Source organism: Rhinopithecus bieti, unplaced genomic scaffold, assembly GCF_001698545.2.
Source record: "Rhinopithecus bieti isolate Rb0 unplaced genomic scaffold, ASM169854v2 scaffold_11161, whole genome shotgun sequence".
Classification (NCBI taxonomy): domain Eukaryota; kingdom Metazoa; phylum Chordata; class Mammalia; order Primates; family Cercopithecidae; genus Rhinopithecus; species Rhinopithecus bieti.
The window spans coordinates 2,953,378-2,963,863 of record NW_016806937.1 but is presented as its reverse complement, the minus strand read 5'-3'; positions in this window follow the sequence as shown (position 1 = coordinate 2,963,863).

Below are 10,486 nucleotides of genomic sequence, written 5' to 3'. Positions count from 1 at the left end.
ATGTCAGAGTGGACATTGATGTAACCTAATGGACATCTATGTTTAACCACTTAGATGACTTTGACACTAGACTTCAGCCTTTAAGCTTCTCTGATTTATATTTTAAATATAAATGTCTTAGAGTCAGAGACTGTCAATGGGGTTTGATGGGCCATTTTGGGCCATTTTGATTATTTATAGTTTTTGATAATTAATTTGCATAAACATTTATTTATTTATTTATTTATTTATTTATATTTTTTTTTGAGGCGGAGTCTCGCTCTGTCGCCCGGACTGGAGTGCAGTGGCCCGATCTCAGCTCACTGCAAGCTCCGCCTCCCGGGTTTATGCCATTCTCCTGCCTCAGCCTCCCGAGTAGCTGGGACTACAGGCGCCCGCCACCTCGCCCGGCTAGTTTTTGTATTTTTAGTAGAGACGGGGTTTCACCGTGTTAGCCAGGATGGTCTCGATCTCCTGACCTCATGATCCGCCCGTCTCGGCCTCCCAAAGTGCTGGGATTACAGGCTTGAGCCACCGCGCCTGGCCGCAATGTACAAATTTAACTTCTTCCCAAGAGGACCCATGTTGGGGTTTCCCTGCCACCTCCTGGGAGTGAGGGTGTTTCTAAGACTTCTTTTTTTTTGGAATGGAGTCTCACTCTGACGCCCAGGCTGGAGTGCAGTGGCACAATCTTGGCTCACTGCAACCTCCGTCTCCCGGGTTCAAGCAATTCTCCTGCCTCAGCCTCCTGAGTAGCTGGAACTACAGGCACACACCCCCATGCCCAGCTAATTTTTATATTTTTAGTAGAGACAGGGTTTCACCATGTTGGCCAGAATGGTCTCGATCTCTTGACCTCGTGATCCGCCCACCTTGGCCTCCCAAAGTGATGGGATTACAGGCGTAAGCCACTGTGCCCGGCCTGTTCTAAGACTTTAACATGCATACCAGTGCACACAATTATCACAAATCCACTGGTGGCTCTCCTTGGGCTACAAATTCTGATTCACTAGGTCTGGAGTGGGGCCTGAGGTATACATCGCTAACACTCCCAATGATGCCAATGCTCTGGTAATCCCTGGGCCACACTTTTGAGTGGCAGGTGCCTCGTGGACAGTGCCAAGTCGTTGGCATCAGACAGACCTGACTTGAATCCTAGTGATGCCTCTTAACACTGTGAGAACTCAGGGAGTTACTTCACTTCCCTGAACTTCCATTTCCTCATCTGTAAAGCAGGGTGATGATGCCTACTTTGTAGATGCAGACATTATAAATGCAAGGATGATGGCATAATAGTACATATCAGGTGCCTGGCCGACAGCAGTGACTATGTTAGTCATTTTGCTGAACTAGAAGGAACAGGGAGTGTGTAACAGCCATTTCTTCCTTTGGTCAGTAGAGGTCACCTTTGCATAATCTCTGCTCATGAAAGTGGAAACCCTGTGGCCACAGAAGAGACTACAGGCCTCTGAGTCACTGGGGCTCCTGGAGACTTGGCTGCTGCTTGGTACATCTGAGTGACACCCATATACTAAGGCAAGGCCACTCTCAGTCATGGCCCACAGCCTGGTGGGGGAATCAGACCAACTGAATAATCACAGATGCTAATGTTTACTAGATACAGATACGGATATTATAAACCCAGATTTGGTACTGAAATAATTTGGTAATAATGTTAGGTATGATACAATAAAGAAAATGTCAGCTGGGCACGGTGACTCATGACTGTAATCCTAGCACTTTGGGAGGTGGAGATGGGCAGATCACCTAAGGTCGGGAGTTCGAGACCAGCCTGAACAACATGGAGAAACCCCCGTCTCTACTAAAAAAAAAAAAAAAAAAATACAATATTAGCCCAGTGTGGTGGCACACGTCTGTAGTTCCAGCTATCTGGGAGGCTGAGGTGAGAGAGTCGCTTGAACCTGGGAGGCGGAGGTTGTGGTGAGCCGAGATCACGAGATCACGCCATTGCACTCCAGCCTGGGCAATGAGAGTGAAACTCCATATCAAGACAAAAAAAAAAAAAAAAAAAAAAAGAAAATATCAATAGATGTGGAGGAAGGCCAGAAACTTTGCAGACAGGAAGAAGGTAGACGCCCTGTCCTCCAAACTGGTCAAGTTTCCTGGGGGAAACAAACACAAGATTCATCCATTTGATCGTTACCCCATTAAAAACAAAATTGGGGGCCCGGCGCGGTGGCTCACGCCTGTAATCCCAGCACTTTGGGAGGCCAAGGCGGCTGGATCACAAGGTCAATAGGTCAAGACCATCCTGGCCATCATGGTGAAACCCCATCTCTACTAAAACTACAAAAACTTAGCTGGGCATGGTGGCACAGGCCTACAGTCCCAGCTACTCAGGAGGCTGAGGCAGGAGAATCGCTTGAACCCTGAAGGCAGAGGTTGCAGTGAGCCGAGGTCGCGCCACTGCACTCCAGCCTGGGCAATAGAGTGAGACTCCGTCTCAAAAAAAAAGAAAAAAAAATTGGGCTGGGTGCAGTGGCTCACACCTTTAACCCCAGCACTTTGAGAGGCAGAGGTGGGCAGATCACTTGAGGCCAGAAGATCGAGACCAGCCTGGCCAGCATGGCGAAACCTGTCTCTACTAAAAATACAAAAATTAGGCCAGTAATGGTGGTTTACCCCTGTAATCCCAGCACTTTGGGAGACCAAGGTGGGTGGATCCTGAGGTCAGGAGTGCCTGGCCAACATGGCAAAACACCGTCTCTACTAAAAATACAAAATAAATTAGCCAGGCCTGGTGGTGTGCACCTGTAGTCCCAGCTACTCGGGAGGCTAAGGCTGGAGAATAACTTGAACCTGGGAGGCGGAGGTTGCAATGAGTCAAGACAGTGCCACTGCACTCCAGCCTGGTCGAATGTAAGATTCCATCTCAAAAAAAAAAAAAATTAGCCCAGCGTGGTGGTACACACCTGTAGTTCCAGCTACTCAGGAGGCTGAGGCACGAGAATCGCTTGAACCTGGGAGGCAGAGGTTGCAGTGAGTCAAGATCACCCCACTGCACTCCAGTCTGGGTGAGAGAGCAAGACTCTGTCTCAAAAAAAAAAAGAAAAAGATGCATTAGTTAAGAGATGCTACAGATAAAACCTAAAATCTCAGTGACTCAACACCATAAACGTTCATATCTCACTGACGTCACAATCCAATGCAAGTGGCCCTGCTCAGGCACATGGAAGGCTAGGGTGAGGCTTGGGGCTAGCAGGTGGTTGGTTGAAGATAATACAAATTATCGGGCGCAGTGTCTCATGCCTGTAATCCCAGCACTTTAGGAGGCTGAGGCGGGCAGATCACGAGGTCAGGAGATCAAGACCATACTGGCCATCATGGTGAAACCCCATCTCTACTAAAAATACAAAAATTAGCTGGGCGTGGTGGTACATGCCTGTAGTCCCAGCTACTCGGGAGGCTGAGGCAGGAGAATTGCTCGAAACTGGGAGGCAGAGGTTGCAGTGAGCTGAGATCGTGCCACTGCACTCCAGCCTGGCAACAGAGTGAGACTCCATTTAAAAAAAAAAAAACAAAAAAAAACCCCCGACATCCCCATCCCAATGTCCCACATACTTGTAAGCACTTGGTGTGGGAGTTAGATATGGAGAAAAGCCCGCTGAGCAGAATGCATACAAGCTTGGACTTTGGAGACTGAAAACTCAAAGTCTGACTCCCAAGTAATTTCTCCATTGGCTCCTTAGCTATGTGACCTCAAGGAAGTTATTTAACTTCCTTGGATCGCAATTTCATCAGCTGCAAAAACGGAAATAATATCATCTGATGTTTAGCTTTCTCATCTCTCCAGTTCTCTATTGTTGCATGATAAGCCACCCCAAAACTGAGAGGCTTTAAACAAAAGTTTACTTTCTGTAACGATTCTGTGGGTTGACCAGGATCAGCTGGATCAGCTGGGTGGTTCTTCTCTTCTGTGTAGTGTTAGAGCTAGAGCTGCAGCCATATGGAGGCTTGCTTGGGTGTACTCACTTGCTGGCTGCTGGCTGGGAACTCGCCTGAGCTGTTATCTGGAGCATCTGCACATGATCTCTCCATGCGGCTTCAACTTCTCATAATGTGGTGGCTGCATTCTTGGGAGAGTCCCAACAGTGGTATGATCTTGGCTCACTGCAGCCTCTGCTTCCCTGATCCTCCCACCTCAGCCTCCCGAGTAGCTGGGACTACAGGGGCATGCCACCACACCCAGCTAATTTTTTGTATTTTTTTGTAGGGGTCTTTTGTATTTTATTGATGGGGTCTCGCCATGTTGCCCAGGCTGATCTTGAATTCCTGAGTGCAAAGCGATCTGCCCACCTCAGTCTCCCAAAGTGCTGGGATTATAGGTGTGAACCACACGCCCGGCCCAACAGTGAGCATTTCAAGAGACCCGGAGAGAAGCATCTTCAGCTACAGGAGTCCCAGAATGCCACTTTTGTAGCATTCTCTCAGGCAAGCGAGTCACAGGGCCCAACGAGATTCAAGTGGAGAGGAGCTAGGCCCCATCTCTTCAAGAGAGAAGTGACAAAGAACTTGTGGCCATTGTATCTAGCACATAATCTGGAAAATATACACAAATACCGGGATCAAAGGGTTTTTGCAAGAATTATATGGAATTTGTAAAAAGTACCTTGCCCATAATGAGGGATATTGAAGAAATAAATGAAAAAATAAATAAATAAACCATTGACTGTTGTTATTCTTTTAAAAGGTTACATTTGGCGTCAAAGAGTACCTTAAGTAAATCAGGATGGGATTCTTTACATAAGAGGATTCACCTCACATCAGTCTAAATAGCAAGCTTCCCTAGTTCCTGGAAAAGAGGACCTGGGTCGTGTGTCATTTCACTGACATCCCACTAACTATAGCTACACCCTTCACACTCAATGGGGTCTCTTCTGAAGGCCCAACGTGGAGAAAGAGGGTCTTGCTGGGAATGTGACTAGTTCCATCTCCTGCAGGGTCAGTGGTTGGACCAGGAACCTGATTCCCAGCCACCAGCTAAAACTAAGTGACATCCCTTGGGCTTTGGTTGTTGGTCAAAAATGAGAATGGGGTAGGGTGCAGTGGCTCACGCCTGTAATCCTAGCACTTTGGGAGGCCTAGGTGGGTAGATCACTTGAGGCCAGGAGTTCAAGACCAGCCCGGGCAACATGGTGAAACCCCATTTCTACTAAAAATACAAAAATTAGCTGGGCATGGTGGCACACGTCTGTAATCCCAGCTACTCGGGAAGCCAAGGCATGAGAGTCATTTGAACCCAGGAGGTGGAGGTTGCAGTGACCTGAGATTGCACCATTGTACTCCAACCTGGGTGACAGAGCGAGACTCCATCTTAAAAAAAAAAAAAAAAAAAGTTTTCAAGTCATAGCCTCATCCTCAATAAACCACATTTTACTATGGGAGACAGGGAACGGGATTCATTTGTTTAAAATAAAATGATTAAGATGATACAAGGGGGCCAGGCACAGTGGCTCACACCTGTAATCCCAGCATTTTGGGAAGCCAAGGCAGGTGAGTCACTTGAGCCCAAGAGTTCAAGACCAACCTGGGAAACATGGCGAAACCTCATCTCTACTAAAAATACAATTAGCTGGGTATGCTGGCAGATGCCTGTAGTCCCAGCTACTTGGGAGTCTGAGGTGGGAAGATCACCTGATCTTGGGAAGTCAAGGCTGCAGCAGGCCGAGACTGCACCACTGCACTCCAGCCTGGGTGACCAGAGTGAGACCCGTCTTAAAAAAAAAAAAAAAAAAAAAGGTGATATAAGGGCGAAGGAGGAGCATGGAATTACACTCTGTCAATAAACAGATAAGGAGCGCCAGAGGACTCTGAACTCCTTCCTAGCTCCCTCATGAACAACCTCTGAGCCAGGAGGAAGTCCTACAGTCTCCTCCTCTGAAAGCCGGGAGCTTCTCCAACCTTTCAGCATTCCCGTTTTTAGATTCCATGGGCTGTGCTTTGGGTTAGTGATCCTATGGCCAGCTCTTGACTTTTCTCTTCCCAGGTCACCCTGGATTCCATTGAGCCAGTTCATGCACCTATGTATCCATGCATCCATCCATGAATCCATCTGTCCTTCATCCATTCATCCATGTATCTTTCTTTATTTACCGCCCCGCCCCGCTCCCCCCACCCTGCCCCAAGACAGAGTCTTGCTCTGTCCCACAGACTGGAGTGCAGTGGCGCAATCTCGGCTCACTGAAACCTCTGCCTCCCTGGTTCAAGCTGTTCTCCTGTCTCAGGCTGTTCTGTCTCAACCTCCCGAGTAGCTGGGATTAATATGTGCACCACCACGCCCAGCTAATTTTTGTATTTTTACTAGAGACAGGGTTTCACCATGTTGGCCAGACTGGTCTCAAACTCTGAATTCGTGATTCACCTGCCTCAGCCTCCCAAAGTGCTGGGATTACAGGCGTGAGCCACCGTGCCAGGCCTTTTTTTTTTTTGAGACGTAGTCTTGCTCTGTTGCCCAGGCTGGAGTGCGGGTGGCACCTTCTTCGCTCACTGCAACCACTGCCTCCCTGGTTCAAGGGATTCTCCTGCCTTAGCCTCCCAAGCAGCTGGGATTACAGGCATGCACCACTATATCTATTTTTTGTATTTTTATTAGAGATGGGGTTTCATCATGTTAGCCAAGCTGGTCTTGAACTCCTGATCTCAAGTGATCCACCTGCCTCAGCCTCCCAATGTACTGGGATTACAGGCACGAGCCATCACACCCGACCTAGTCCTAGTTTTGATTCAAGGGTTTTGATTATGGCCAGGCGCCGTGGCTCACGCCTGTAATTTCAACACTTTGGGAGACTGAGGCAGGCGGATCACTTGAGGTCAGGAGTTGGAGACCAGCCTGGCCAACATGGTGAAACCCCATCTCTAAGAAAAATGTAAAAAATTATCCAGTTGTGGTGGTACATGCCTATAATCCTAGCTATTCAGGAGACTGAGGCAGGAGAATTGCTTGAACCTGGGAGGAGGAGGTTGCAGTGAACCAAGATCACACCATTGCACTCCAGTCTGGGCGACAGAGCGAGACTCCGTCTCAGGAAAAATAAATAAATAAATCTCAACCTTTTCTTTTTTTGATGGGGATAGAAATTTTATTTATCCATGAAAGCCTCAAATCTGGGAACCTGATCTAGTCCAACGTTCTTTATTTATTATTATTATTTTTTTCCTTTGGAGAGAGAGTTTCACTCTTGTTGCCCAGGCTGGAGTGCAATGATATGATCTTGGCTCACTGTAACCTCCGCCTCCCAGGTTCAAGCGATTCTCCCGCCTCAACCTCCCTAGTAGCTGGGATTACAGGCACCTGCCACCATGGCCAGCCAATTTTTATATTATTAGTAGAGATGGGGTTTTATCACGATGGCCAGGCTGGTCTCAAACTCCTGACCTCAGGTGATCCACCCGCCTCAGCTTCCAAAGTGCTGCGATTACAGGCGTGAGCCACGGCGCCCGGCCCCTAATCCAACGTTCTTACTAAAATGAGAAGGGGCCGGGCGCGGTGGCTCAAGCCTGTAATCCCAGCACTTTGGGAGGCCGAGATGGGCGGATCACGAGGTCAGGAGATCGAGACCATCCTGGCTAACACGGTGAAACCCCGTCTCTACTAAAACTACAAAAAACTAGCCGGGCGAGGTGGCGGCGCCTGTAGTCCCAGCTACCCGGGAGGCTGAGGCAGGCGAATGGCGTGAACCCGGAAGGCGGAGCTTGCAGTGAGCTGAGATCTGGCCACAGCACTCCTGCCTGGGTGACAGAGTGAGACTCTGTCTCAAAAAAAAAATAAATAAAAATAAATAAAAATAAAATGAGAAGAAAACTGAGGTCCCGTGAGGGAAGGTGTGACTTATCAAGGTCACCAGCAGTTAATGGCAGCCTGGAAGCCAGGCCTCCAGCCTCCTAGTCTAATGGTTAATGTTTAGCTGGCTGAGTCTCTGTCTCCGCCTATGCCCTTGATGCTCATTCCAGGGAATGGAAAGATGTGGATATAAGGAGGAAGCCCTGAGATCCTTCTCTGTCCTTTTTCCTCAAAAGAACAGACTCAGCAGTGACCTATTTCAGAAAAAGCACAAAACAGCAGCTGGCTGCCCATGGGTAGAGTCTGCAGAATCTACTCCTCCTCTGTTCCCCCAGCTCTCTCCCCACAGGTAGGGCTGTGGTCATGGGAAAAGGACTCAAGCAGGAGCTGCCAGGACAGACAGTGGCGGGACCTACCTGGAATGGAATCTTAGCTTAGAGGCCCTCTGCAGCCAAAGAAGCTAAAGTGAGAGGAAGACATTGCATTCTGTGAGGACCCCAGCTCCCAGCATTTGTAGACAAATGATTATTTCCTTTCATCTTCTGCGTTGAGACATAGCCATTCACCACAGAACAAAGGCACTCACTTTCTGTAGCTACCATCAGGGCTCTTTGCACTGGGAACAGGGCCAAACAGGGGCAAACTTTAAAAATAGTAAAAGGGCAAGATGCCCCAAAGCAAACGCTCAGTGTGTACAAGGCACACCCTCAGAACTGAGGTAGATGCTTCACACAGCAGATGGGAAGACAGACAGCAGACCAGACAAGTGACCAAGTCTGCGGGGCTGGTGCAATCTCCATGAAATAAAGCACCAGCCTGGCCCCAGGGAGAGCACGGCTTTTCCCGCTGCCTCTCAGTTCCCTCATCTTCACTGCCGGGAAGTTCTTTACAACTAATTCCAATCTCTCTGCTGCAAACCTCTCCCCTCTAATTCAGCCTCAGGGACTGAAATCCTCCTTTTGGATGGAGGCTGGGCCCTGGCTTCCAGTGCTGGCTCCAGCACTGACCACTGCCTGACCTTGGGCAGGCCCCTCTGCACTGGTCCCTCATTTGTGAGATGGTGAGATTCTGTGGTTCCTTCCAGCTCTGGCTGATTAAATTGTCCTCAGCCTTCTCCTCCCCAGAGGTTGTAAATAGAAGCCGTTGCGTGCTGATGTTTCGGGAGGAAAAAATAAACTGGAAGAGAAGAAAGACTAAGAAGAAAGAAGGGAGAAAGAAAGAAGAGGAGGAAGAGGAAGGTAGGGAAAGGGGAGAAGAAGAAGAAACATTTAAAAACTAAGAGCTGTTGGCCAGGCGCGGTGGCTCAAGCCTGTAATCCCAGCACTTTGGGAGGCCGAGACGGGCGGATCACGAGGTCAGGAGATCGAGACCATCCTGGCTAACACGGAAACCCCGTCGCTACTAAAAAATACAAAAAACTAGCCGGGTGAGGGCGAGGTGGCGGGCGCCTATAGTCCCAGCTACTCGGGAGGCTGAGGCAGGAGAATGGCGTAAACCCGGGAGGCGGAGCTTGCAGTGAGCTGAGATCCGGTCACTGCACTCCAGCCTGGGTGACAGAGTAAGACTCCGTCTCAAAACAACAAAACAAAAAACAAAAAAAAAAACTAAGAGCATGGGGCTGGTCGTAAGGTAGCTCATGACTGTAATCCCCAGCACTTCTGGGAAGGCCAGGCGGGCGGATCACCACTGAGGCTCAGTGAGTTCAAGACTAGCCTGGCCAACATGTCTGAAACCCCCATCTCTACTAAAAATACAGAAATTAGCCGGCATGGTGGCACGTGCCTGTAATCCAGCGTACTCGGGAGGCTGACGGTCAGGAGAATCACTTGAACATGGGAGTGGAAGTTGCAGTGAGCCAAGATCGTGCCACTGTACTCCAGCCTGGGCACAAGAGTGAAACTCCATCCCCCCACCCAAAAAAAAAAAGTAACAAAGCCGGGCCGGGTGCGATGGCTCACACCTGTAATCCCAGCACTTTGGGAGGCCAAGGCAGGTGGATCATTTGAGACTAGGAGTTCAAGACCAGCCTGGCCAACGTGGTGAAACCCTATCTCTACTAAAAATACAAAAATTAGCCAGGCATAGTGACGTGTACCTGTAATTCCAGCTACTCGAGAGGCTGAGGCACAAGCATTTCTTGAGCCTGGGAGGCAGAGGTTGCAGTGAGCCGAGATCACGCCACTGTGCTCCAGCCTGGGCAACAGAGCAAGACTGTCTCAAAAAAAATAAAAATAAACTATCTTAATGTCTGGCTTCTCTGAGAAATTGGAATTTCCGGCAACCCTGGTCCTCATTCCTGCTTGGAAACCATGAGCTAGAGTTGGATGGACCCCTGCCCTCAAGTTCACTACGGTTCCAACCTGGCAGCTTTTCTCCTGTATGTGCCCTGTCTGCCCCCAGGGAACATCTGGGTTTTAAAGAGCTGCAATTGACCTTGAACCAAATCAGCCAATTCCAGCCCACCCCTTTGCTTCCCTGCAACATAGCGTTCACCCTGGAGCACTGAAATGCCAGTAGCTGAGCAGAGGTCTGCATCAGAGCCAGCTGTCCGATCAGCCTCTGCTCAGAAGCTCAGGCTGACAAAGGAAATGGGACTGACCAGGAACGCTAGCCAAGGGCTGTGCAGGGAATGAGGTGAGACAGATGCAGCCACTCAGCTTCCCCATAAATTTTAGCAGTTCACAAATCCCAGCATCCTCCCTACTT